Below are 11,450 nucleotides of genomic sequence, written 5' to 3' on the forward strand. Positions count from 1 at the left end.
GGAAGGAAGTCGGCCGTGCCCTTTCAGAGGAACCATCCCGGCATTTACCTGGAGTGATTTAGGGAAATCACGGAAAACCTAAATCTGGATGGCCGGACGCGGGATTGAACCGTCGTCCTCCCGAATGCGAGTCCAGTGTCTAACCACTGCGCCACCTCGCTCGGTTTCCGACGCCTTGGGATCACTGTCATCAGTCATCCTCCACACAGTCCTGACTTGGCCCCATCTGATTTTCATCTGTTTCCAAAAATAAAAACACACCTTCGGGGGCACCAATTTGTTAATGATGAATTTGTTCAAGCAGAAGTGGGTTTGAGGCTCTGTCAATAAAGTATAACATTCTATTGTGATACCATCAACAAAATGGTCTCTTTTGACATAAATGTGTTTCTCATCAGGGTGACTATGTTGAGAAACATGAAGGATAAAGATGCATAATATTAACAAAGTATGTTTTATTTAAAAAGCTTTAAGAGTTTTCACATAAATAATTCTGAGACAATATTCCTCAGCACACCCTTTTAGTGATACACGAAATTACTCTAATCCTGGAGATTACTGCAGATTATTGCCTACGATCTCAAGAACTTCATAAGTTCAGATGTTGCAATACATACTTTTTGTATCAAAGTGCACTAGTATCGCTCGTTTAGGTATGTTCAGCTCCTGCAGATGCTCAGTAACTTCCTTCTGCTTTTCAAGTACATAAATTCCAAAAATGAAAAATAATCCTCGTTTAAGGATATCATTGAGGTACCTAGCCAATTGACATCCCAGACTATCAGTGGCGTTAATAATAGGTCTTGAAGGGGTTATGTCTCTTGAATATACCCGTTAATGTGGTGGCACTGATTGAACACCAGTTTGATACATTTACACTCTTTTGTGATTTGATCCACGTATTTGCCAATAAGACCCCATTTAACCAGTTATACATCGTTACCCACAATAAACGTCTCTGCTTTCTGTTTTTACTCAACTTGAGACAGTACAACAGTGGTTATACCCCTATCTGACCGAACACTGAGGGCCACGTTCTCACCTAACTTCTTCTTTATAATTTTAACAAGCTGTTGATTATCGTTAGTTTGATGATAAGGAAAGATATTGTAGTCTAACGTATTGTAGATCAATCTTTGGTAAGGCAGATAGGCGAATGAGTGCCTTAATCGTCATACCTGCATATTTTATCCCCAAGAAATATGTACAACAGTTTATACATGAAGACTGAGCGGTTCAACCTATGGTAACATACGTGTTTATCAGATTAAGTGCCTACAGTGTGATTGCAAATATGTAGACAAATGGGAAAAAGGTTCCATACCAATATAAACAGCACACTGTAGTGAATAATCCCGTCAGCCCTTTCTCTGTACCTATGATTTAACAACCATAGCTTACATGACGTTAGGGAAGAAAACTTACATATACAACCTAGACGCCTGATGCTTCAGTTCTTGAAAGAAATTGAAACCATAAAATGCAAAACTATCTATGCAAAGAGTGCCCGTAAGGAACAATCTAAATTAAAGCGTTATAAGCTGTTTAATAACTGTACAAACTGTTTTCAGAGTATTGCTTTGTAATAGAGAAACCCATATTCTCTATAAAGAATAAGCGGTGTCAGTATTCAATATTTAGATTAATATTGCCGTATTCTTACTCTTGCTTCTGCCATCTATCATTTCCTTGGAGTTCACACTAGTTCTCTCTTCCATAATGGGGTGTGGTGATATTTTAATTATTCAAAAGTATCCTTCTTTATACAGCCAAACTGCATTTCGCTGCAGAGCCATGCTTAGGCAGGGATTGCTGGTTTGGTACAAGTTACCACTGGATATGGTCACCAGCCCACACTTTGGCCACATTCATATCATTCTGACAGCGAGAATGCTGACAAGACGATGCTTAGGTGAAGCGTTGCTGATAAGGGGACTCTTGTAGAAAACCAGCCAGCAACCAATCAGAGAGCTGCATATGGTAATATGGGGTCTGACCTGACTCGCTCTTGGCAGCTAGCCTTCGACTGGATCATCCATCCCTGTCTTGAGCAATATGCCCCCCCTCAGTCTGTTAGAAGCCGCCCAAGCGCCACTTGTTGATTTTAGAAATCAAACTCAGGCAGTTGTTTTGAACCACAGTCCACTTGTCATTTTTGAAAAATTCCCTCGATTTTCATGCACTCCCAGACGCCCACATCCTAAAATTGCCTTGCCCTCACCAATTCCTGTACGCAGATGTCATCTGCAGGATTCGAATACACTGTCCATTTCGACATACGAATATTTTGTTTTCCAGATGAATGCCACATATCTGTTAGACAGCTTGCTGCTCGTCTTCAGCTCATAGTAACACTACACTGTCCTATACACGTGATGAGCTCGGCCAGACTACGCTGTGAATCGTTTTCCCAACTTTTCTTGTCGTTCAGATGCGTCCACATATGCCGCGCTGCGTGAAAACTCGCGTTGGGCGCTACTCCCTAACGTTCCGGCCACAGAGGCATATCCTCTACGCCACACTGCCACCACATCGTTGTGGGTGGCAGCGCCGCCCGAGCCACGGCCTCCGTCGCTATGCCTTCATTCAGCGAGAGTTCCAGTGACCACCGTGGGTCGGTGCCACATTTTCGAGGGTCTCAGTCGTCGTCCCTGCCGTCGACGTGCCGTTATTGACGCCGATGCCGTCGCGTTGGCGCACCTTTCCCTGCCAAGAAATTAAAGTAAGTCCCGTTATCCATGTTCAATTGCACGCTGTCGCCGCTTCTCTGCGAGTTACCGTCGTCGTAACTCGTTGTAGTTAGGACCTAATTTCCATTCGAATATTGTGGAACATTTCTTGACAAAGTTACGTGGTTTTCAAGTAACTGTTTTTCCCGTGTTTTATAATCATCCATTATACTCATTATGGAGGGATTCTGGCGGAAGTAGCCGCTGCTTGGAGTGCCAACACGGACCCTTTCGATACGTCAGCTTAACAAATTAATATACTTACCTGTCAGAAGTTAGTGTTACAGGAATAGAGTGAAGAAAGATGCAATAAAATCTGTAGCAATTCAGTTCAGTTTACTACTACGAATTTTAGATCAATTTTCTAGGAACTCTAAACAGGTCGTACATAATCGTTAATAATAGTTACATACAATGTTTCATATTATATATGTAGTAGTAAATCATGTTAACATCAACCACTGGCAATATTAACGTAGAATTGAAGCAGAAAATTTTAAAAATAAGGATTAATTTGAAAAAGTTAAAATAAGAGCAATAACTCAAAATCTCAAGAACCTCAGGTTTGCCAACTAATTACAGCTACTCCTACTGCTAAACCTTTTGTTGATACCCTATTCTACATCACCCACATTGGTGTGTGCATGCTTCGACAATCCTCAAGCCAATGCATTACATGTGTATGCAGCTATTATTATCTATAACTTAGAAAATACTTTTTGTGAACTGTTGAAAATAAACCTTCTACAGATGTAGTGCGAAAGGCACAGTGAGCTACAGAAGTATGCTCCATTAAATTCGTGGCAGTATTGTTTTGTTGCTCGTTAGTCTAAGATGATGTGTCAAGACGCTGGCAGTAAAGTCCACAATGGTGTCGGAGTTAGCTTCGTGATATGACCACACCACATGAAATGGTAATTTATAGTCATCAGTCCCAGCACAGGCAATATTATGCATAATTTTGGCCGCTTTCAGAGTAACAGATTTTTAGTTTTTTAGATAGTATCTCTTCTCGACTAGAAGAAAGCCTAAATATCTACTAGCAGTGCTGCATTTTGTAGGTATTCCATCAAGCCTCAGGGAAGGATTCCTACTAAGAGAAAGCCTTCCCTTCAGAAGTATGTATAAGGCTTTATGAACAGCTGTAGCCAGTTTGTTGCTCTTGGACCGACAATGTATCTGAGCAAGCAAGTCACTCGCCTTTGCCTTAAGTCTCGCCCTGGAGTCTGCAGACACACCTTCTGGGATGTCACCTGCGTATGCTACAACACCTGCAATAGCATCTGCCCCTGATGTAACAGAGTTCAATACTAATATCCCAAACCAGTGGACCACTTACAGAACCTTGAGGGCAGCCATTGGTAACCTTTTCAAATATCTTTCTCTAAAGCCCTGGCATACGGTTTTGCAGGGCACTATTCTGACAAATGAGAAGTCAGCTACTACAGAGACCATTTATCCACTTTAAGGCACAAGCTGAATGAAGATTTTGCTGGTCAAATACGAGCTGTGTCAGGTGGCACACGTTTGGGATGCCACATGTAATGACGTGTTAATTGAGGCAGCTGGAGCCAGAACAATTGACATCTTCATACGTGGAATAAATCTGCAAATATGTACTGAAGTAAAGGTAGCCTCACCTACTTCACTACATTAGGCAGTAAGACAGACACGTTTTTGGAATGAGGCTGTAAGATTCGTCTCTACTCTGTCGCAAAGCAATAAGCTGCGCCACGTTTCTGTAAATGACACGAATTCCAAACGCTGATATGCAAGTACTGCCTGCGCAAAAGATCAGAGACAGACTCTTCAATAACGGAATTCACCACGTGGTAATAAATAAAATGTGAGTACACGGTGGGGATACTGTCACGGATCAGGCCCCACCACCCATCCTCCACATAACATGGGTAATGTATCAAGGCCAAGATAGAAGGGTAAATGAGGTGGCTAATATAATTTTATAAGCCAATATCAGAGGAAGAGTTGCCAAAGTATCAGCAGTTACAGGGGCTCAAATTAGTGCATTATTTGTTTCTCTTAACGATAAGAGTGCACTTAATCGTTGCGCTGTATTATTAGTGGATTAGGAGAAGAAGTAATACTGCCCACAGGAATATGGTTTGTAACTTGTAGATGGATGGTAAGAATTATGGTTTTGATAGGTAAGTTGTGAGAAGACACAGAAGGGATTTCAGTGTCATTCTAGAGAAGGATGTCCTAGACCGGTACTGGGTGGTGGCGTATTATGGGACGCATATTGTTCGATTCAGTGAGGCAACTAACTATTTCGGTGGAACTCGCGATCCTCAGTCACTAGGAATTTGTGGAATGAGGTCTCCTCCAGAACCTCCAACGGAACCACACACATGGGCATTTGAAACTTACACAACTGGTAATAACCACGGTGCCACAGGAAAGACTTCACATTCCAAATGCTGACTACATTAGACTTTCTGCTTGATACACTCGGCCTAAACAACATTCTCGACAGGTCGTTGATTCATGTGAGAAGAAGTGAAAATTAAATAGAGGCACTGGGAAAGAAGTTTTGTGCTCCATTATTTATTGATGATTTTCGGTAAGGAGATATAGAGATTACAAGTAAACAATACTTGCTAGTGGTCAGGAAGTTGTCGAGGAAGAATTTCAGTGTGAAAATAAGTTAAAGTGAAAGAGCAAGAAGCAGCTGACAGAAGAAAAATTTGCACAGTCGCGACCTTACTTAAAAATCAGGCCTATGAGAAGTTAGCACACGTCCCAGTGTCAGTGAAATCTTTTGTACTCGGTATTAAAGGAATATGCTTGGTTGTTCGATGAACGGCAGTATACGTGGGCTATCCACAAAGTACATTACGTTTTGGAATTAAAAATAAATAAAGTATTGGAAATTTTTTTTATTATATACAGATGAAAGACACTTAAATACTACTTTTCTACATAGTTACCATTTAAATTAAGGCGCTTATTGTAGCGATGGACGAGCTTGGAAATTCCTTCGTCTTAAATTTCGGCCGCCTGCGCCTCAACCACGTGGTTACCTCTTCTTGAAGCTGTGCGTCGTCATCAAAACGCTGCATAGCCAACCACTTCTTTATAGCTGGGAATAAGTGGAAGTCGCTCGGTGCCAGGTCGGGAATGTACGGCGGATGAGGAAACAACTCCCACTTAAAAGATTCGAGAACTTCACGAGTGGCATTTGTCGTGTGGGCCCGGGCGTTGTCGTGAATCAGCAAGATCTTTGAGCCCAACTTTCCCCTGCGCTTGTTTTGTATTGCTCTTCTGAGGTTGTGCAGAGTTTGGGAATACCTTTGAGAGTTTATTGTAGTACCTCTTTCCAGGAAATCCACAAAAATCACACCTTTCTGTCCCAAAAGACAGTCGCCATCACCTTCCTTGCCGACATTGTCTGCATGCATTTCTTGGGTTTTTGGGGGAAATTTGTGTGCCCCTACTGCATTGACTGCAATTTTGTCTCTCAGTTCACATACTTAACCCATATTTCGTCACCAGTAACGATGCGATCGAGTAATGAGTCGCCATCTTTCTCGTAAGCGTCCAAAAAACGTTAACGCTGCAGCCATTCGCTGATTTTTATGAATCTCTGTCAAGATTTTTGGTATACATCTTGCACGAAACTTGTGGTAACCAAGCTTTTCGGCAATGATTTCGTGCAACAAACTTCGTGAAATTTGTGCAAAACTCATAGAGAGTTCCGTTATTGTGAAATTACGATTTTCACGGACCGCGGCATCGACTTTTTCGACAAGTTCGGCAGTCACTATGCTGGGTCTTCCACTTCGCTCTTCGTCGTGAACGTTAATTCGGCCCCCCAGGGGGTCCACAACTCTTTTGTGGATACGTGCGTAGCGAGCACGGGACCCCGAGCTAATGTGGCCCTCCTTCCTTTCCGGGCTGCATACCCTCCCTTTCCGCATCCTTCCCCGTCCCCCATCTTCGCCCCCTCCTCACCCCTGGCTCTTTCCTTCCCTTTCTCCCCCTCTGGGAGTATGGTCTGTGCCTACGTCCAGAGACGGACGCTCGAAACTGTTACAAATTCCTTGCTTTCTACACTTGCAAGTCTTCGTCCTTCCTCTGCCCTTCTCTTTTCCTTCCCTCTTCTCTTTGCCCTTTTCTCCGCTGCGGCGTTTGAGACCCCTCTTCTTTCCTTTCCCTTTCTCTTTTTTCCTCCCTGTGCGTGTCTGAAGGCCGACCCACGCACTTCCATGCATAGCCGGTGACGGGGTAACGCGTAATTCCCCGCCCCGGGTAGACAGGTAGGACACATATGTACCCCCTGGTAACGGCCAGGCCCAGGGAGGGGTGATTACCCAAGCTGATATCTTCCGAAAGTGCCGATTGGTCCCTCCGTCCGTTTGTCGGGAGGTGTGACCTGAGGTGTGAACAATCACCTAAGGGGGGGAGTGACCTCCGAGAGGGCCCCCACAAGGGAGGAGCGCGCCATCGTAGACGCCGGTAATCATGGGGGATTCTTCCACAATGGTTTCCTCACCTTCCACTATGTCTGCTCACAAGCGTAAGTTCACTGAGTCTCAGCCACAGACAGTTCTTCCATCGTTGCCACAGTTCCTTGTTGTTTCTCGGTCTGACGAAGGTCACGACTTCTCCACAGTCAACCCTTTCATTATTCAGAAAGGTGTCGACGCAATTGCAGGTCCTGTAAAGTCTTGTTCCAGATTACGGAATGGCACCCTGTTGTTAGAAACAGTCAGTGCCCTCCAGGCACAAAAATTGCTGCGTACCTCACTACTACACACCTTCCCTGTCCGGGTGGAACCGCACCGTACTTTAAATTCCTCGCGTGGAGTCGTTTATACACGCTCCCTCGATGGATTGTCTGACGAAGAAATTCTGCACTACCTGTCTGACCAGGGCGTAACGGCTGTTCATAGGGTTATGAAAAGGGTTGACACGAACATCATTCCAACCCGCACTGTCTTCTTGACATTTGACAAAGTTCAACTCCCATCGAAAATCAGAGCAGGCTATGAGATAATTTCCGTTCGCCCTTACGTCCCAAACCCTACGCGTTGCTATCGGTGTCAGCGGTTCAATCACACCAGCCAGTCCTGTTCCAATCCGGCCAAATGTGTTACGTGTGGCAAGGATGCCCATGAGGGTGCTTGTCCACCTGCATCCCCTCGCTGCATCAACTGTATGGGTGACCACGCTGCTTCCTCTCGAGATTGTCCCGTTTTTAAAGACGAAAATCTCATCCAGGAAATTAGAGTAAAGGAAAAGGTGTCGACCTTTGCTGCTCGAAAATTATTCGCCAGTCGACAGCCCACCGTGCCTCAGACAGGAAAATACAGCACAGTCCTTGCTTCTCCTCGGCCAACAAAGGAGGCGGCCACGCAGACTTGCGACCTCACCTTTAGTGCCACGGTCGTCAGATCGGCACGCACAAAGATCGCCCGTTCCACCTCACCACTTTCGCCTGCCCACTCCCAAGCTCACCCTTCGTCAAGTTCTGCTAACTCTCGAGCCCAAAAGTCCGACACCAAGACTTTGAAAAAAGAGCATACTCGTGAAGAGTTTTTACGTACTGCAACTTCCCAACCATCGGTTCCTCCTTCCTCTAAACATCATACTTCCAAGAAGGCTACAAAGAAACCCAGTTCCTCTCCTTCTCCGCCAAGGCGTGTCCCATCTACAGCACCACCTGGCGGAAATCGCCCTCGGCCGTCTTCTATGTCGCCGAGGCGCACTGCTGGCGGCCGATCAACCGGCCGATTGCTGGTGGCAGGAGCTGCTCCTGACCAACCTATGGATCAGGATCTTCTGCCTTCGGCTGCATGCCATTCCATGCTGTCGGTCGCAAGCTCTGAGCAGTCGTTGAGTTGACAGTGACCTTGGTCACATTCCTCCATTTTCTGTTCACCCTATGTCCATTATCCACTGGAATATCCGCGGTATTCGAGCCAATCGGGATGAATTGTCGATCCTCTTACGTTCCTACTCGCCGGTCATCTTCTGTCTTCAGGAAACAAAGCTGCGTCCCCATGACCGCTTTGTTCTCCCTCATTTTCAGTCCGTCTGATATGATCTCCCCTCTGTTGAAGGCACTCCTGCACATGGAGGACTCATGATTCTTCTCCATGAAACTCTCCATTATCACCCAATCCATTTAAACACTTCCTTCCAAGCTGTCGCCGTCCGTCTTTCCCTTTCCGGATACACGTTCTCGCTTTGTACTGTATACATTCCATCGTCCACACCAATGGCACGAGCTGATCTCCTTCATCTTCTTGGTCAGCTTCCACCCCCATATTTGCTGGTTGGGGACTTCAATGCCCACCACCCGCTTTGGGGATCTCCACATCCTTGTCCACGTGTCTCACTATTGCTAGATGTCTTCCACCAAGCAGATCTAGTTTGCCTCAACACTGGGGTCCCTACATTTTTGTCTGCCTCCACGACAAATTTATCTCATTTGGACCTTGCGGTCGGTACTGTTCCGCTAGCTCGGCGCTTCGAATGGTTCGCCCTTGATGATACACACTCGAGTGACCACTTTCCATGTGTCCTTAGACCGCAGCCTCAACTGCCCTACATGCGCCCGCGACCCTGGAAGTTTGCCCAAGCTGATTGGACACTTTTTCGTCTCTAGCGACATTCGATGACCGTCACTTTCCCAGCGTCGACGATGAGGTCACACATATTACCGACGTTATTCTTACAGCTGCGGAACATTCAATACCACGCACCTCCGAATTGCCCTGGCGCCCCCCAGTTCCTTGGTGGAACGAGGTATGCCGTGATGCAATACGTGAGCGGCGACGTGCTCTCCGCGTTTTCCGCCACCATCCTACTTTGGCCAACTGTATCCGCTATAAGCAGTTCCGAGCGCGATGCCGCCGTGTCATCCGCAATAGCAAGAAGGCAAGCTGGAAATTCTTTACTAGCTCCTTTAACACCTTCACTCCCTCCTCGGAAGTTTGGAGTCGGCTTCGACGGTTCTCAGGCGCGCCTAGTTTCTCCCCGGTCTCTGGGCTCACTGTCGCGCATGACACATTAGTGGACCCCGTCGCAATTTCTAACTCGTTGGGTCAGCACTTTGCTGAGATTTCGAGCTCTTCAAATTACCCGCCAGCGTTTCTCCCGAAGAAACGTGCAGCGGAAGTGCGACCTCTTGCTTTCTCCTCTCAAAATCGCGAAAGCTACAATACTGTTTTCTCCTTGCGGGAACTCCAACATGCACTCTCTTCTTCTCGCTCCTCCGCCTCAGGACCGGATGGTATCCACGTCCAAATGTTGCTGCATTTATCAACCCATAGTCTGCGTTACCTCCTTCGCCTTTATAATCGAATTTGGAGCGACAGTACTTTTCCCAGACGATGGCGGGAAGCTATCGTCGTTCCTGTTCCGAAACCTGGAAAGGACAAACATCTCCCCTATAGCTATCGCCCCATTTCTCTCACGAGTAGAGTCTGTAAGGTTTTGGAGCGTATGGTGAATTACCGTTTAGCTTGGTGGCTGGAATCCCACAGTCTTTTAACACCTGCCCAAAGCGGATTCCGAAAGAATCGTTCTGCAGTTGACCATCTTGTTGCTCTCTCCACTTATATCATGAACAATTTTCTCCGGAAACGCCAAACAGTAGCAATATTTTTTGATCTGGAGAGAGCATACGATACCTGTTGGAGGACAGGCATCCTCCGCACACTGTTCTCTTGGGGCTTTCGAGGTCGGCTGCCCCTTTTTCTTCGCGAATTTATGGCAGAGCGCACATTTAGGGTGCGGCTGAACACTACTCTCTCCCGTACTTTCTCCCAAGAAAACGGGGTACCCCAGGGCTCTGTGCTGAGTGTTGTACTGTTTGCCATTGCCATCAAACCAATTATGGATTTTCTCCTTCCTGATGTCTCGGGCTCCCTCTTTGTGGACGATTTTGCCATCTACTACAGCTCTCAATGGACCAGCCTTCTTGAACGACGTCTTCAAGGATGTCTCGATCGCCTCCACTCTTGGAGCATCGAAACCGGCTTCCGTTTTTCTCCCAGTAAGACCGTTTGTGTTAATTTTTGGCGACGTAAGGAGTTTCTTCCGCCCTCCTTACATCTAGGTCCTGTCAACCTCCCGTTTTCAGACGTCGCTAAATTCTTGGGTCTTATGTTTGACAGAAAACTGTGCTGGTCCTCCCACATTTCCTATCTTTCGGCTCGCTGTCTGCGATCCCTTAACACCCTCCGTGTCCTGAATGGTACCTCCTGGGGAGCGGACTGAGTGGTCCTTCTCCGCCTCTATCGCGCCTTAGTGCGCTCGAAATTGGACTATGGAAGCATAGTCTACTCCTCTGCTCGGCCGTCTATTCTTCGGCGTCTCGACTCTATCCACCACCGTGGATTACGTTTAGTGTCTGGAGCTTTTTACACCAGCCCTGCGGAAAGCCTTTATGCTGAGACTGCTGAACCTCCGCTGTCCAATCGGCGAGCAGTACTTCTGAGTCGTGATGCTAGCCATCTGTCTTCCAAGCCTGCTAATCCAGCCCATGACCTTTTTTTCGACGCCTCCTTTGATGTAGGGTATGCAGGCCGCCCCTCCTCCCTACTACCACCGGGAGTCCGCTTCTGTCAACTGCTCCATTCTCTTTCCTTCTGCTTTCCTAAAACCTTCTTGACAACTTGGGGTACAGCACCGCCTTGGCTCCGTCCCCGGATCTGCCTGCTCCGTGACCTTTGTCGATTTCCCAAGGATAGT

Source organism: Schistocerca nitens, chromosome 11 (assembly GCF_023898315.1).
Source record: "Schistocerca nitens isolate TAMUIC-IGC-003100 chromosome 11, iqSchNite1.1, whole genome shotgun sequence".
Taxonomy (NCBI): domain Eukaryota; kingdom Metazoa; phylum Arthropoda; class Insecta; order Orthoptera; family Acrididae; genus Schistocerca; species Schistocerca nitens.